The sequence below is a fragment of the Anopheles aquasalis genome, chromosome 3, assembly GCF_943734665.1.
Source record: "Anopheles aquasalis chromosome 3, idAnoAquaMG_Q_19, whole genome shotgun sequence".
NCBI lineage: Eukaryota > Metazoa > Arthropoda > Insecta > Diptera > Culicidae > Anopheles > Anopheles aquasalis.
The window spans coordinates 42391564-42409063 of NC_064878.1; the positions used below are offsets into that span (position 1 = coordinate 42391564).

Below are 17500 nucleotides of genomic sequence, written 5' to 3' on the forward strand. Positions count from 1 at the left end.
GCGCGGGGAAAAGGTGAAGGTGAAAAGCGATCGAATTCCTCCCACAGGAGCACCACATGGGACACACACCGAAGGGGGTAAACGGGTTAAGAGAGAGAGAGAGAGAGAAAGAACGAACCTTCCTCCCGCAAAACGGACGCAACGAAACGACAGCAAATAATGCGGCGAAAGATAACTTGGCCAACAAATGGAAAACAAGTTGCTGCAGCAGACAAGAAGGAGGGAGGGGGGAGGGGGGGGAGGGGGGAGCGATGCACACACCTTGATTGCACCGTACAGGGTCGGTGCGATCGGTTCAGACATTCAGCGCTTAAAATATGCAAACAAAAAAGCCCGGCCACACCGATCTGCCGTCGTCTTGGTTGGAGTGAAATTGGTAAAACGATTCACTTCCCGCCACCCTTCGCGCACTCGCAGAGAAGGGATTCTCGGATCCGATGGCTTGATTACGCGCAGCAGAAGCTGCAACAGTGCAGACCCGGGAGCAAAGACCCCGTTCGCATTAGAGCAAGGCCCGTTGTCCTTTTGGATAGCGCCGCAATCAAGACACCAAGTTCGGTCGGTGGGCCGATGAAACTGGAACACCTCTTTCTGTGTAGCTCCGAGCGAATGTCGCGAATGCCACAGCGAGGGCAGCAACCCGCCCGCCCGTCCGCCCGCCTCGTCCTTCCCTGGGACTAGAGCGAAACCGTTAGAGCGATTTCCACTCCACTGCAACGGGATATTGACGCTGATATGGCGTTGATCGTGCAGAACTGGAGCACATGCTGCTGCAGGGGGGGTGACGCAGCCAGCCACACGCAACACAACCCCATGCTATGTGTGTGTGCCCTTAGTGTCCCGGTTCGGGATGCGAAAAAAGGAAACACTCCCCAGCGGGTGGGCTGGGGTGGGGAAGGAATCGAGACGAGATGGTACCGCCGCAGTTACCATAAATCTTCGGTAATGAGAAATTGTTTAGCCTCGTGTGGCCGCACGATCCCGGCCACAAGGGAGGATCGTCCGTGCGAGCGTGTGCGTCGGTGTGTGCGTCTTTGTGTGCCTCTGTGTGTGCCCGCAGAGTGAAGTGGAGAAGTAATTAGAAGTCATAAACTAGCCGTGACTTCATGGAGAGCGCACCATATCGCGACGCGCCGATCAGCAACGCTAGACTCCGTGGTCGGATGATGGTACTGTGGATCGTCCCCGGGCTCCGTCCAAAAACGGTCATCACCACCAGCAGAATCGAGATGAAAGGATACAATAAGCAGCAGTGGGCCTAGCGGGAGCCAAGCCGTGGTTCGCGTGGGCGAAAAATGGTTCGCTTTGGTTCGAGGGGGTTCGGGTTACCACCATCGGGGTGTGGATGACGTTGATTGAACGTCAAACGATCGCCAAGAAGGTGAAGGGGAGAGCGCACACTAGCGAGCGCAAGTGGAAGGAACGATTTGAACTTCCATCTAAACGGTGGCGAGAGGATGCGATCGCGGAGGAAAGTTGACAACCACTGGAGCTGACGCGTGAAACCTTTGGTGTCTCGGGTGCGATCGTGACGAGAAGAGGCGTTCTAATGAGTAGAGGAGCGAGAAGGATCCTTTGAAGAAATCATTCCAACAAAACTAGACTCTCTCTCAGCTTTTTTTGCATAACTTAATGTCTGAATTGAAGTGGAATCGTATCGTAACCGTGTAGCATGTGTACGAGAGAGAGAGAGAGTGAGAAGAGTTCAATTAGTTCTGTCGCTTGAATTGAAAACTGTGTCACGTCCAGCCCGATGCTACACACCAGCGTCGATGTCATTGAGAAATAATCGTCTTTAATAAATCATTAACGGGTAACGCTATGAGCCTCTCCACCGTCAGCCTATGCAAAGTCGCGGTAGTTGCGTCGTAGGCCGTCGTTATAGCGCCATCCACCGCTGCATCGCAAGGAGTATTAGAATCATCCCCCCAGGGCACCGTCACCTGACATGTCGACCTTTCTGTCAGTTCTCCAACCAACGGTTGCGACGGTAGCTTCAGCGACAGCGTTGCCTCAGACATGACTTGAGCTCTCTAACAGGCAACCATTGCGATTGCCGACCGAGTATGTCGACAACGAGGACGTGAGGAACTCGGATAAGATGCATTTGCTGTCCTCTGCCCTCGGAAACCGGCACCGAGCACTATAGGCAATCCGCGATGCAACGAGCTGTTCCGTTAGTTGGTGCGCGCAGAGATACCAGTGGAGGAGCGAAGACAAAGCGAAAATAAAACACCGAAACCAATCACATGTGCAATCGATCTTTCCCACCCTACCATCCCTTTTGGTTTAACAGTTTCCAAGACGTTGATGCTGCTGCTGCTGCTGCTGGTTGCGTGCAACCGGTGGATTGTGTGGTATTCGTTTGTCGCTCGCAGCGAACCATGGCCATTAATTCTTGACCACAGTGGACCGCCTCCCACCTCCTCCCCTTGCAGTTCGTTAGGATGCCATCGTGCTTCTGCCACTGGCATGATTTATCTCGCGCTGCAGATGAAACTCCCATGATCGGACGATAGCTGGCTGGTCGCTATCGATCCTTTTTGGTGACGGAGTAACGTCAAGAGTTGCGATCAGTGATCGGTTCTTGTGGGGCTGGCGAATGCTTTCTACAGAACTGTGCAAAAAAAACCTTAGCAGTACGGTGTTTTGCTGGTAAGTTTTGATACTAATATGTATCTAAAACTGTAATTTTATAAGAAAATGCATACAATAAAAGCAAAACTTGCTACTAAGTTAAGCATTATCAATTAATATTATTAAAATCGTGAATAAAATCCCCCAAAATGACCATTCCATCAGCTTGAGCGACTTGGAATATAAAAGACTTGAACAACAATTTTCAAGCGACGAACCCCCTCCCAAAACTCCGTAGCCAAGATTGTGCAACAGGGCATCCAACTTTTGGGTCCATTTCTGGCGCAATATTCCGGATGTTTTTGTGCAATTAGGAGGCACGTGCGAAATGTGTCTGTTGTTGTTGCTGTTGTTGTTGTTATTCTCGCGAACTACAACCACACCGCTCGCGTAGTGTGTTTCGGGGATTTTTGCAAATATTTACTGCTTGAGTCAGACTGCCAATCGACGAAAGTTAACGGAAAACCTGGTGACACTTGCACGTCACCATGGAAATGCCCAAGATGATGGACAAACCAAACCGATCCCCTCGGATATGCGCGCGCCCTCCCCGAGGGGATTTCTGTGCACCGTTTGTTGATGTTGTTGTTGTTGTCATCGTTACCATCGCCGTCATCGGCCCCCCGGGCAGCAGCTGCCCATCAAAGTCACGTGCACGTTAGACCGGCTTTTGAAAACAGGTCTTCTCGCACACATTCTGATGCGAAACGTTCCTGCCGCAAAAATTGCCGCTTCGTCGCTTGAAAACCTGTACTTTGTGTTATGCGTCGTGGTGGTGGTGGTGGTGGTGGTGGTGGTGGTAGCGACTGGTTTTTGGGACGCCATCGCCGCCGGACACCCTACCCTCCCTCGATTGCACTCTCCAATCGTTACGCACCACCTTTCGCCGCGCCGTCCAGCGCAGTAAATCTTTTTATCGCGAACGATCCGCCATCCATTCCGATCCGACGTACTCGACTGCTCTATCAGAGCACCGGACCACCTTCTCGCGCCTAGGCCTAGCCGTGCCACAACCTTCATCGGTGGCCATTTTCGCAGCTCTTCCGGTACAAGCACAGCGCGCGATTCCGTGCGCAGTGCGGCCTTACTGTCCTCGCGCTCGGACTGCAATTAAGGGACGGGCGAGGGGGAATAATAATAACAATAATAACAACAACAGCAGCAGCAACACCGCCCTACATGGTGTACATACGGCGGGGCTGCTGCGAGTTCTTCAGGAAGCAGTGCAACGATCCACACGATGTGTCCACCGGATAATAACAGGCAGCACCACCGTCCACCGTCCACCAGCGTCGTCAATCCTGGTTACCATTGGACGGACCGTGCACAAAAAGTGATCTTTCTTTTTCTCGCTTGCACTCGCTGCGCACTGCTACGCACACACCCCGGATCGCGACGTGCTGGACTGAAGGAAGATTGATGTTTTGCCGGTCGCAGTCGCTGAAGTCATGGCAACCTTACATTACCATTCGCGCGTGGTAAGGGAGGGAGGGAAGGGAGGCGAATCTGTGGCCACAAGAGATCTGTGGTGGCCGCGCATGATTCACCGAAAGGCAGCCTCCTTCGGGGGGAATATTATACAACGGGCATCGTGCAAAACAGCACTGGCTTTCATTGAATGTGGGGCCCCGCAAGTGGACGAACTTTGTTGTTCCACAAGGTGGGCAACACCGACAGCGAGCAGGGAGTAATCATTTTCCTTCAACACTTGCCCCCGGGAATTAAAGGGCAAGTGAATTTGATAAGCACTACGCATTGAAGCACACAATCACATTTAAATTAGATTACGTATTACTCAGTCCTCTGAAGGGCGGAAGCGATTGATGAAGAATGAAATGAAGGGAAAAGTTACCTTACTCTGGGGATTTCAACTCCTTGTAAAGTTCTTTTAAACACTTGTTCTTCATGTTTCTCACTTTTATAAATACTTCTTCTTAATTGTTAGGCCTCTAGATCTGTTTCAAAGCGTTATTCTTTCAGAAAACTCGTCCTTAACACATGCTGTTTCGGAAGGAAGAACTGTTCAGAAGCCTTCAATGCACTCACAGCTTACTATTCGAACCAAAGCATACTGTGAGCATTACATTCGACAGTCCAGCAACACTCCACTCCTACTAGATCGAAGCAAAATTGGACGGTTAGGGCGATAGAAACGAAGCACCAAACAGGCGACCACTGCCATGAAGCACACGCTGGAATCTCAACCTGACCTGAGCTCTTGTCACAAAGTCTCGTGAAGCATTTCTCCCATTCTCCATCCCATTAGGTTCTTCTTACTCCACCTTCGACCATCGGTCCAGCCAGTGTCACCAGCATTCGACTCGTCGCACAAGATAAGCAGCTCCAGGACTGACCAAAGCACAAAGTCTATCCCCCCAGAAAACACTACTCGATCGCTCTGCGTTTTGCTGTTCCCTTTGCTCACTGCTTCGCATCGCGTATGCTGGTGCTTGGCCATCGTGCGCATCATTCGCACCTTTATCTGCGGTAATATGTTTTGTGGGAGGAGGAGAAAATCTGCCCCCATCTACCCCAAAAAGTCCCATGCCCACCCAACGACCGCGCTGTGTTGATGGTCGAAAATGTCCCAACATTTTCGATCAGCGGGCGCTTTTTCAATCTACTCGCTCCTGCCCAATACCATTATTTATTGTGATTATTGCGTTCTGTATATCGCGGATGACTCGTCTCGTCCGCTCTGGCAGCGATCGCCGCGGGCCACATGCCGCCAGGAAACGCGTTTTGGTGTATTGGTGCACCACCACCAACACCACCACGACGCGATGCACGATCGCACGCGATCGTCTCGATATGTCTCTTGGCCCGGTCCCGTCTTAAGATGTTGCTCGCAGTTCGTTCGTTCGGCTGGTGGTTGCGCATTTTTGTGTTTTGTTTTTTTCCCTTTTTCCGGCCACCATTCGTATGCTATCCTGCTCCAGCTGCCCGGCTCGCCATGTCCTGTTTGACTCCCGGCTGTCTCTCTCTCTCTCTCTCTGTCTCTCGCGTCTTTCGTTCATGTTCTTCCTCATACACACAATAGTTGCTCACTGCTCACGGACACACGGACAGGATCCACAAATTGTGCGACGATCGCGACCGTCCATACACACGCTTATGATGGGTGTCAGGTGTGGATCATTGGTATTGGTGAGCGAGAAGCTCGCTTCCTCCACATATGGTTATTTTTATCCCAACCCTCGATCCCCTGCGCCCTGCCGTGCTGCATCCTCCTGTGATCTTGTCTCTCTCTCTCTCTCGTTCTGTCCTTCTCTCCTGCTCCGTCTCGCATGATCTTTGTTTGGAATCCCTTCTCTTCTCCGGTGGCTGGGGGGTGCACGCGCGATCGCGATCGTCATCGCGCTCTTTCCGCATCATTGGCACACCCTGCGAAGCTTTTATGACAACCCCAAGCGACCCAAGACTCGCTCGATCGACGACGTTTTGCGATCGATCGGAGTGCTGCTCAGTCACAAATAAATACGATCACCGCTGAACAGTCAGTGAAGTCACCATCATCAAGATCCAAGGCATGATCGTACCATAACTTCCCCCTCGCTACGCACGCACTAACACATCCACACACGCGCACAGCATATCGCAAGATCGCGATCCGCGATCGAATTCAATCGACACGAGCCATCGGACAACGGATCAAAACGGAAGCCTTCGTGCATCTGCTAGATAGCTGCAGTGGAATAAAAGCGGAGCATTGGACCCCCCAGCGAATGGACTGCCCTTGCAGAGCACGGCGGCTTCCAAGCTCGTGCCCCAGACGGGCGATCTCTGTTGTCACATTGATGCGCGACCTTCCCTTTCGCATCAAAATCGCACTCACAATACCCACATTGAGCATGCGAGCAACGAACCATCAGCGAGCAGCCACACAACCTTCCCTTTGGAGCAGCTTCCTGCTCGCATATACAGAAAAAAAAAACAGAAAACACAGAACGCCATCACCCCACTGGTTGGTGGACACTAAAAAAAACCCCACAGCGCGCGCCTCCTGGCTGCAGCCAAACCCGGGGCGGGGGGGGGGGGGGGGGGGTGGGGCATCTCTGTTACAGCGAAGCTCGCACGGATACCAAAAAGGACGTACGTTCTTGCGAGCGCGATCACCAGAGTCCCGCGTGCAAGCGCGCAAGAACGCGCTAGAGGAGCGAGCTGAAGAGAACGATGGCTACCCACCCCCTCCCATCCACTCCCTCCCACTGTACGCTCATCTTGTATGACTTACCGCTTCAGGGTTTTTGCATCTCGTTCTCGCGCTCTCTCCCTCACGTGTGCTGCTCGCTGGCTTGTGGGGTTCGTCGCTTTTAACACGTTAGTGTTTTTTGATGTCGTGCTTCCTTTCCTGGAATCCGCGGGCTCACGCGGGGACTTCGTTTCGTATCTTTTTTCTTTTCTTCCTTCTTCTCTTTTCCTCCGTCTTCTACTTGCTGTGCTGTTGGTTACTATTTGCTTCTTCTTCTTCTTCTTTTGCTTATGATTCCTTTTTACTCAACATTCAAGCGACGACACAACACACTGCTGAAGCACGGTTTTATTGCACGTATCATTAGCAGAGGGAGAATTTTGCGCTCGCATGTGCACACTCCCGGTGCAGTGCACAATTTAATACACACTTCGTTCACTATTTCTCCCTTTCTGGCACCCACCCTAACCGGCGCCTTGCGTGTTTCGTGATCCTTTGTCGAACGGCCCAAACACAATCTGTGGAACTCGGGCTTTAGCGGCTTGCTGGTTCACGTTTTCAATGGCACGGCTAGCACGGCGTCGTTATTCTGCTGTTGCTGCGACTGCTGCTTCTTATGCTGCCCGCGGTCAGCATTATGCATTGTCATGCAGTGCACGACGAACTGGGCGCCTTCGGAGCCAGCAAGCAAGAAGCCTCCGCTCGTTCTCGATCGATCGTTGTTTGCGGCAGGATACGCGCCACACCACAATGATCAAGCACGCACACACGCGAAACAGACGCACATACAATCGTAGCTCTGTCACAGTACACGCACTACGCAGCACGACTCAGTGAAAACAATCGACAGTGAACGCTACACGGAAGCACCAGAGAGAGAGAGAGAGATAACCACAGAATAACCACCGAGAATGCCACCAAAAACCATGCGCACTAGGTGGTGCACACGCAAGACACAGAAGGACACCCACTACCACCACCAGAAGCACCGCCGCCTCCACGCAAAACAATCGAAGATGGTGCTCCTTGGAAGCACTATTGTCACGATTCGCTCACGCCACAGGGGGAATATTTTCGAATAAAACTTCACGGAAAACTCACCAAACAAGCAGGCCCTGACAGGTGTGCCTGGTATTGGGCGCACACGCCGTTCGCGATTCGGTTCCTCTGCGTTTCCTTAGCAACACTACTGCGCAACACAACGACGGATCGCAGCGGCAGCAGCGAGTAACGAACGATCTGAGCGCATATACGACACGGCACGGCACGGCGGACGGATTGTTGTGTGGACATGGGCGAGATCGAGCACCGCGAAAGCACGTTCGCCTTGCCTTGCTGTTGCTTGGGCCTCTGATGGCTGCTGGCGGCTGCTGCTACCAAAGCTCACGATCAGCACCAATACTAGCAGCAACGCATCGAAGAAGCGATAGACACGCACACAGCCGCGATCTGCTGGCAAGGAGCATGCGGAGCGAATGAAGCGAAACGATGATCGGTCGGTGGGTCGGCGTCGGTTCGAGTCGATCGAGTGACGCCTCGACGATGGCGACAAGCCAATGGACCGAGACACGGACCGCGAGTCACGCACACATCGCACGTCCACAGCAAGCCATTTGCTGTCTCCTTTGCTTTGGGTCTTCTGTCCCCTTCCCGCTGGTGGCTCTTGCGATCCTCGCTTGCGGGCCTGAAGTGGGCCCCCGTACACGATCGTGTGTGCGCTCGGTCTCTGCCCACTCACTTATTGCGCCCTGCAGCAAGTCCGAGAGAAGTCCAAGACACAATCAAAGCTCGCGCGCCCGGCCAAATGTCAGCGACGACGGGGGGAGGGGGGTTTTATCGTTGGCCACGGTGGTCGCGATCGTACCGCTGGCCTCTGTATGAGTGTGTGGGTGCGTGAGGGGTAGATGGATCCGTAAATCCCATGTTTGATGGCGCTGCTGGTGCTGCTGCTGGTGCGCTTCGAAGGCGAACGGTGGTTGTCCGCATCCTAAACGGACCCCGTTTGCGTTCCCCGTTGATGGCCTTTTGGTTAGATTTTGCGCTCCAGGGGGGGGGGGGGGGGGGGGGCACACATTAGCTTCGAGCATCACGGCAACACGAACGGCCTGCGGGGTTCGTGTGTCATCGGTCTCATTTCTCGAAGGCTGGCGCTGGCCGCGTGCGCATAAGGTGTCACCATCATCACCGCACGCCACAGGTGTGATCGCTGGCATGTGCGCGTGTGTGAGTTGGGGCACAACGGACATAAAGCGATCCTCGTCCCCCCGGGGGCCGTTGAGGAAGGGAGATCCGCGACAAAACTTTCGAGAAGTCAATATCGCGAAGGTACTTTGCGCGGGTCCTCATATTACGCGGCCGCCTCTATCAAAGTCACCAGTCGGGTCTGTCAATCGTGGTGGGAAAGGGGGAAGGGAATGGGCGATCGTTGATCGTGCGGTGATCCCGGACGGATGCTGAGGATGGAGAAAGGATTCAATTGCAATCCGCCGCGGCGTAGGCGGCGTATCGAATGGTTACGAAATGGTCAAGGGAAATGGCAACCGAACACAACAACAACCGAACGATCGCGGGTGCAAGAATGTTTGCCGGTGCCGGTTGCTGATCACCGAAGAGCAGCGCGCGAGCGAGCGTGTCTTATTCATTCCCGGTGTTTTATTCCTTTTTTTCTTTCGCTTGTTTGGTTGGTAGCTTGACCCGGCGGATTCTGCAGGGAACACATTACGCGATGGACGCGTCCAGCACGTGCGCAGGGAGTGAAAGAGAGAGAGAGAGAGAGAGAGAGAGAGAGAGAGAAAGAGAGCAAGAGAGCTGAATCTAACGTGAAAGGCACCGGTCATCGCGGAAATGTTTCCAGCGTTTTCTTTCCTGTGGTAGAGGAGAAAGGAAGGAACTTATGAGAAAAACGGGGGAGGGGTTGGGGGTGCACAGGGATTCTTATGCGATCCTGCAGTGAGCCAACCGGCATAAATCGTTGTCAATACCAATGCGGGCAAAAGGAAAGGTTCAGCTCCGGTGGAGATACGGAGAGAATGGAGAGAAAGACTGTAACGATCAAGCAAGTGACGAACCCGCACCGACGAATGGTCCTGTTTTCGGTTTTCGAATATTGCCAATAATGATCTATAGTGAAAGCGAATATTAAAAACCAATATCGAAGATATTAAAGAGAGGATTACTCTTGATTATAGTCCCTGTTTATTTCTTCAGATGCATCGACACGGTATGAGTACCAGGGGAAAGGCCTACGACGTTAAAATGTTGCTTGCAGTGAAATCGAAAATTTTACTTCATGACATCAACAGTCATATTTTAACTCAGCATGCCAGGAATACTGTGCACTACTAACATGAAAGAAAAGGTCACTTTAAATTTAGGTAAAGCATGTTTCACTTTACATAAAAACAAATCTTATTTAGTTCGAAATTTCAACCATAAACAATAATCGCGATTTTTTCAGAAGAGGCACCACTGGGCAATGTTTAAGCACCACCTAAGCACCGGCTACAGCGCGTGCGCGGAACGAGGCCACGATCTTCCAGAGTCTTCCGCGCTTTATTCCCGCAGTGGCCCCTTTGTTGGTACCAGCACCAGCAGCAGCTATTTATTTATTTTCCATCGCTGTTCCTGGTGCCGTGCGTAGCAGCTCAAGATCGAACAGCTCTTGTACGAGTGGTGTACTTCAGTGACTTGAACGCCGGAGCGCGTGCGCGCGCTGATGGCGATGAACCTTCCACCACATACGATCGACGACGGCAACGACGGTGATGGCGACAGCAAGGGCCACGCAACCCTCCACAACGCCAAGGGGTGGCCGAGAGGAGCAATCATCATGACACGAGAGACGTGAGACGGAGGGTGCGGTGCGACGCGAAGAGATCTTTTAATATGTTTATTTTTATGTATGCGTTCCACCAAATCTGATCGGTCCGATGGTCGGTCGGTGGTGACTCCACACGCAATCACGACCCCAAAAGCGTTGACTGTAAGCGTTGGCACCGCACGCACGACATATTCAACGCACACCACCACAGGCCTCGATCGATGGCTGTGCTCGAGCGGAGATCGGTCGATCCGCGTCAACCGCCCAGTTGCTGTTGCTGCTGCTGCTGCTGCTGGATGCTGGGCGTCCACCGCGAAGAACCGCGAAGAAATCCAACATGGCTACCGTCGTCCGTCGTCGAAACGGTGCGCGGTACGTACACAGAGCCGCAACCGAGCACGGGTCGAACGCTGTATGTGTGCTCGCGCGCGCGCTCGCGAGATCGCGAACGATCTCCTCCATAGCTCAGGTGCTGCGAGCAGCCGGGCATGCGAGATGCGAGATGGGCTCTGCGCCGTGCCCGTGCTCCTTAATTGTATTGTAAAGCAGCTGCGAGGACGGGGTTTTTAATTTCCCCCGTTTTTATGGAGATGTTATAAATAAATAAATACAAATGCCATCCGTGGCCACTGCCAGCAACAGAAAACTGCCCGAAGACAACGAAACGGAGAAACAACAAAAGTGGATTTGGATTAAAACCGTTTGCCAGCACAAAGAGCTCGGTGTGGTGCTAGAAATCATTTACAAGATCCACCACCAGTCTAGCACAACGCATAAGGCAAATATCGTAACCGAACCGTTTAAGCTAATTTATCGCGCTCATCAGGGCAAAAATATCTCCCCGCGATCGTAACGCGCTCCATCATTCCGTTTGTGTTGTATGTTGTGGTGGGTGAAGAAGAAAACAGGGAATGTGCTAAATGTTTGATGTTGAAACACCATCACCAAAAACCAACCAAACGATTCACGTTGGCTTATCGACACGTCAGTCAAAACGGGTGAGGCGAGAGAGTGCTAGGGTGCCCGCCAAAAGTCACATCCTTCACTGCCGAGGTGCTAATTTGTGCCAAACGCCGGAGTTTTTTTTTTCGGTTTCGGGTGCCCCAATCTCATCGCTAGCGTCGCGTAGCTGGAAAAAGGGTAGAAGGTTATCGTTTGCTCAGTCAAAACGTATCGTAAACTCAAGCCTAATTTATGCGTGATTGATGCGGTGCGATAAAAATTGCTTTATTAAAAGCGCTTGTCTAAAATAAAACTACAACTCGTTACTCATGCTAGTTTATTTCTCTCTTGCTTCTTCTATACCATCGGTTACGTATCCGGGAGACGACGATGCTGCCGATGCCAACAAAACCAAAACAAATGGGGATGCAGTGCCATTACGACACGCCACGCGATACGGAACCGCGCACTGGCCACTGGCAGGAAAATCGAAATAAAGCAGAAAACCCAAACGTGTGACATGAGAAACACCACCACGAAAAACAAAAGGAACGCGATAAAGTAAAACATTAACGAACAACAACAAGACGGCAGACGGACGACGGACGACAGCGACAACACGAGCGTGGAACGTTTTAAAAGGCAGGGAACGCCAATGCGCTACGAGATAGCAAGGCACAGACTCGCCTTCCGTGCTGGTCCGTGGTATGAAAATGACTTTCGGTTACATTTTCGGTACCTTGTCGGGGAGGGGAGGGGGAGGGCGAAAAAAAACATCCTTTTCCTTTAACATCGGCGTCGGCCCCTAAAGCACCGCCAGTACTTTCGCTGAAAGAAAGGCGCACCGAAAAGGACTTCACGAAATTCCCTTGCGTCCAACGCCCCAAAAGGGACTCTTCGGTCGGTTCGGTTCCGTCTCTCTTTCTGTCTCTTTGTTTTTCTCCTGTTTTACCCTTTTAGCCGAGGCGCTGCCTGGTACTCCTTTTTTCGAAAGTATCTCGCGTCGCTTTTCATCCTCGTGCGGTCCCCCCGTTCGCTGCCCAAGTCAACGAAGCAACCAAGAAAACATTTCATTTCGTGAATGATTAAAGACAAAAGATAATGAGTTATCTGTCCATTCTGATGGACAATGATGGGGTGAGCGAGGGGAGCGGTGACTGCGAGCAGACCCAGAGACAGAAAGAGAGAGAAAGAGGAGAGCGCAGGAAAGAGCAACATTCGGTTGATTCTTGCTGGCCGTATAAGGGTCCACGATGCGAACGGCGGACACTGAAATGAAGTGAACGAAAGGGAACAGAACGATGGGGAATCGTGGTGGTCGCAATTGCTGCAATCGTTGCACCAGGAAGGACCTGCCAGCGACGAAGCCGCAGCCAGCCAGCCATTCGAAAGAACGGGAAACATAGAGACGAACATGAAATCACCCTTCGCCGGCCAACGGGCCTGAGGTTGGTGAGGCGTGAGGGGCGAGAGAAGCGCATCCCGAGAAGGCGGGGTGGGGGCGCTTCGAGTGGAGCAATAAAAAAAAGGCACAACATAACCCAAGTGCGGTGCTGCAACGGTTGCACCGACACCGGCCTGACTGGAACACTTTCCCTCTATTTAAATCACTTACAGGATGCAGAGGTTCGTCCGTACGATCCTCCTAGCGGCGTGGAGTGGAGATCGTTTGATCGCGTTGCGATTTACGGTGAACAGTTCATTAGCTTCCATGTAGTAGGATAAATATATCATTTACAAGAAATAAAAAGAAAGCAGATCGATCTGTTAAAACTCTTCTTCTTTATATATAATATTGTGAATTTGTAAAAGCGGATCGCGCACTTTCTTCCTCCCGTCCATTCGAACGCCCCCTCCGTCCATTCCAAAAGAGATCGCCTAGAATGCCATCGTCCTTCCATCCAAATCAACCGTAACCGTGGTGCGTGGAGTGGAGCCTTTTTTTTTTATTATCATTTTATAGTGCACGCCATCGCGTATCCGGGAAGCACTTTCGCAAAACCAGCGTTCCAGAGCTCCAGATGCGATCCCGGCGGTTGTGTACCCCGTTGCGAAATAGGGAATTGATTTTGCTCTGGCACGAAAGTAAAGCGTCGTAAAATTCGTCATGTCGTCATTCGTCATTCGTCGTAAAAAAGGCATTCATTAAGCGCCACGTTAACGAGTAAGGAGCCGCGACGTAAGAGAGAAAAAAAACCCCACAGCCACAAGGGATTATAATAAGCATTACATTTTGGAAATGTTTTGGGTTTTCGCGAGATGATTGCATTTTGAGAGGCATTACAGCAGGCGTCGAAAACCATTGTTTCGCCTTTCTGCACGTTCGCGGTATAACAATTGCAACTGGTGGCACCGTTTGGTATCCTTCGTGGTGTTTCGTCATCCTCAGAAGAAAAATCGCAGACGAAGGGAAGCGTTCTCCGCACCGTGGACCACCGTGGACCGTTGTAAAAGCTTTGAAATTTACGATAACTTATCTGCGCATGATGTACCGGGGTGCATATGTTGGGATCGTGTGGGCAAACAGAACCGACCTTGCTGGAAGATATGGAGCACATTGGAAACCGTTGTACCGGGAAAGGAGATAGAGAGAGCGGGAGAGAGAGGGCCCGGGGTGGAATGCTTGAATGATAAATAATCATTAACCAAGACAGCCTGTCAACCTCTGCTCTGGTACACACTCTGGTCGCTCAGCATAAACTATCTCCTCCGAGGACCGTAGGCGCGGAGCCAAGAGCCAAGAGCTTCGACTTCTGTGGGCCGGCGCCCATTTATGTGGCAGTCCGTACTTTCTTTCTTCCTTCCTATCTCTCTCTGTTTTCTTTGCTCTGTCTAGCCTTAGTTTGAAAGTTGATACCATAACTTACGGTGAAACGTTATATGCTTTTACGGGCTGGCACCCCAAGAGTAATTGATATTTGATCCTATGTTTTGTAAATTGGATGTAACAAATGACAATATCGGATCATTTACGAGCGGCACGATGGATTAAATCTGTACGCCAACCACGAATGACAAACCGATCGCGCAAAAAGGCGCAATGTTCACATTCAAAGCGAGATTGTTCCAATATATTTCATTTCTCGGCTGAACTGAGGCATGTTCAACGTTGTCCCCCTTTCCATAGGACATGGGACAGTTCTATCGGCCTACGGGGTTGGTTGTTTCACGATTTCGATTAAATCGTTTAACGATTCCATACCTTCTAACGGCACCATCCAGCGGGCCTCCCCCATTACTCATATTGCCGTTCGGATTGCACTGCACAAGAGGAATGTAATCCATTGGGATCGCTCGCTCTTCACGGTCAGCTGGTGTTGCACCTTTTTGCCACTTCTAGAGAACGAACCTCATTCCTTTCATTGGGTTGGAATAAGTATCAATGAAATGCTCGGTTCATGATCGTCGGTGAATCGGGATGATTCGATGGCGCGAAAAAGTGCAAGATGCAATCGATATTAATAGAGTCTAGGCTGCTGGCTTCCTGTATGATACGATGCAACTGGGGACCAGACCCAGCTTTATGATTGTTTTCCTATAAATTCGCCAAGCCTCATCGCACGGTGATCGTGCGATCATAAATACGGTAGCGGCAAACCGTTCATCATGCAATGTGATCGTTAGAAAGGGCAATTAGTGCGAGCAGGAGCGACCCTCTCGGGAATGTCTGTACGCGGCCCTGTTATTTAGTTTATTATGTTTATGGTTTTACACCCCAGCATTGCGCACTGTTAAAGTGCTGTGGAAATAATTATCCGAGTCTACGGTGGTGTGCATAGCAAAATGAATATGCTGTTAGTCCAGTAAAGCAATAAGTGCTAAGGTGGACAGGATTTTTTGCTTTTAAAATGAAATAGATCTATACTTTAGTCATAGTTTTATTTAGTTTAACTAGATCTATTGACATTTTCTTTCTACTAAACGGAATGTTGCCAAATAATAAAATTCACATTACGTCAAAACTAAAGACATCATTACTTGGGGAGATCATGGATCAAGTAGTCAATCTTAAACCGGTTTTGTGATAAATTGTAAAAGTGATTAAAACTTATATTCATCTGCCGTTTCATCTAATTCACACTACTAAAGGAGTTTATTTGTATGAGGAAAAGACACAATTTCTACCACCATCAGTACACCTATTGGCAATTTGAAAAGTGATATTTCTGCTGCAAATGCTCTATAAGCTGTTTGTGTAATAAAATTGTGTTATCAACTGGTAAACGCTGATTTTACTGAAATGGAACTTGAATGAACAAAATTACCTCATAACATAAGTCTGGCATGTTCTGAGGTAATTGTGTTCATTGATATCAATGATAATTGAAGTTTGAACCAAAAAGCAGAAAAGAAGCAGAAACTATCAAAACTGCCTGATCAATTGGGCTGAATGCTCTGATTTTAAGGACACTTGTTGCATACAATGCATTATTTTCTGCGTTATTTTTATTAATGCAATTAAAAAACCAATAACAATCTTCGATTCCTTTTGTCTATCTCAGATAATTTCTAGTTATGAATGCTGCGGTATGTTACTTCATACATTCAAGATTCAATAGTCTTTCAAACATTGTCCTATTTGTTTCTTAGTTAGACGAAGTTATATTCGAAAGACCTCGCCAAAGTTGCAAAATTCCAATCGATATTTAGCAGGATTATGATAAGTGACGTTCGATCGCGGATACAATTGGCTAATACTAAAAATGTCGCCTCGAGATGATGTGAAACAATCAAAAGCAGGAATATTTTGTATTCGTCGCGTTTATCAAAATTTTAGTTTAATTGTCAAATGTAAATCAAATCTCTATAAACATTTGTAATCCCTTGCGCAAACAACTATGATTTTTAAATTCGAACCATTGAAATGCATACTCAATATATCAATCAAATATTAAATGCAATACTGTCCTGCTGTATGCTATATTCTAATTTCAAATCATTCCTCGACGCTTCCATTTTACGAAAAACCGTTACTATTCTATCGCAAGTTTTTTTCCTACTTGAATTAACGGCGATTTCCTGCTTCAGCAATCGCTGCGATGTCCTTCTGCTGTGTCTTATTTCATTTTAATGGACGAAGAGATTACGGTACACGGCAAAAAAACAGAAAACATTTCACCATTCGGTTTGGGGCACAATCCAGTTTCCGAAAATTAAAAATTCACGGCTAAACACTCACGTCCAACGTCTCGGTGAGGCTTTTCCGTCCAGCAGCTGTTGGTCACGGGGAACCGTTGACCGTTAGGAAAACGGAAACTACCGGCTAGCCCGTGGCCGGCTGACCAACGCACTCGATAAACAGGCGCTTTTCCCACGATAACACGGGTCACAAGGCTTCCTCATTTGTGTGCCTTCTAGAAAGCTAAGCAGCTGAGACTAAACACTGTAAGGAGATTGCTTAGAAGCAAAACCAATGAAAAAAAACATCATCTCTCTCGTCGCATCATCCCGCGGAAAGACACAACGGTCCGGTCGGTCCTTTACGCTAACCCGTTTGACCAGTACGTTCCCATGAAGCGAAGGGACATTTGAAGATGATTAAAACATTGTGCCGCGCTGGTCAGTCATCTCGGGCCTCCATCACTGAGCAGCAGCTGGTCCTATCTGCGGTGTCTTCCCTCAAAACAAACTGAACGGTGTGTCGGCTCGCCGAGGGTCATCTAACGCCGGCAGCACATTTATGCAAAACTTTTAACGGGTAACGACAACGGAAGCAAAGGCCTCACACAAAGAAAAAAAACGTTCACCATTTCTGGGAATAATACGAAACTGACCAATGTCCATCCGGCGCCCAGCCGGAACGAACCCCTTTTGCGAAGGAATTCACGCATCAAGCAAAGGGGCTCATCCTTTCTCGGTATTATCCTCACCATCACCATCGCTACGACTATCATGTCTAGGATAGTGCC

At 49.9% G+C, this 17500-nt stretch overlaps 1 protein-coding gene across 3 annotated transcripts in view; it reads right to left on the reverse strand.

Moving 5' to 3' along the window:
* The window catches only part of LOC126575708 (protein grainyhead), a 167770-nt gene extending 159602 nt beyond the window's left edge, over positions 1-8168 (reverse strand). For all 3 annotated transcript variants that reach the window (XM_050236539.1, XM_050236538.1, XM_050236540.1), the window contains exons 1-2: positions 7931-8168; positions 6872-7685 (exon numbers count right to left, since the gene is read on the reverse strand). The gene's annotated coding sequence lies outside the window, so the exon portion shown is untranslated. The remainder of the gene's footprint in view (positions 1-6871; positions 7686-7930) is intronic.
* Between the last annotated feature and the right edge of the window lie 9332 nt (positions 8169-17500).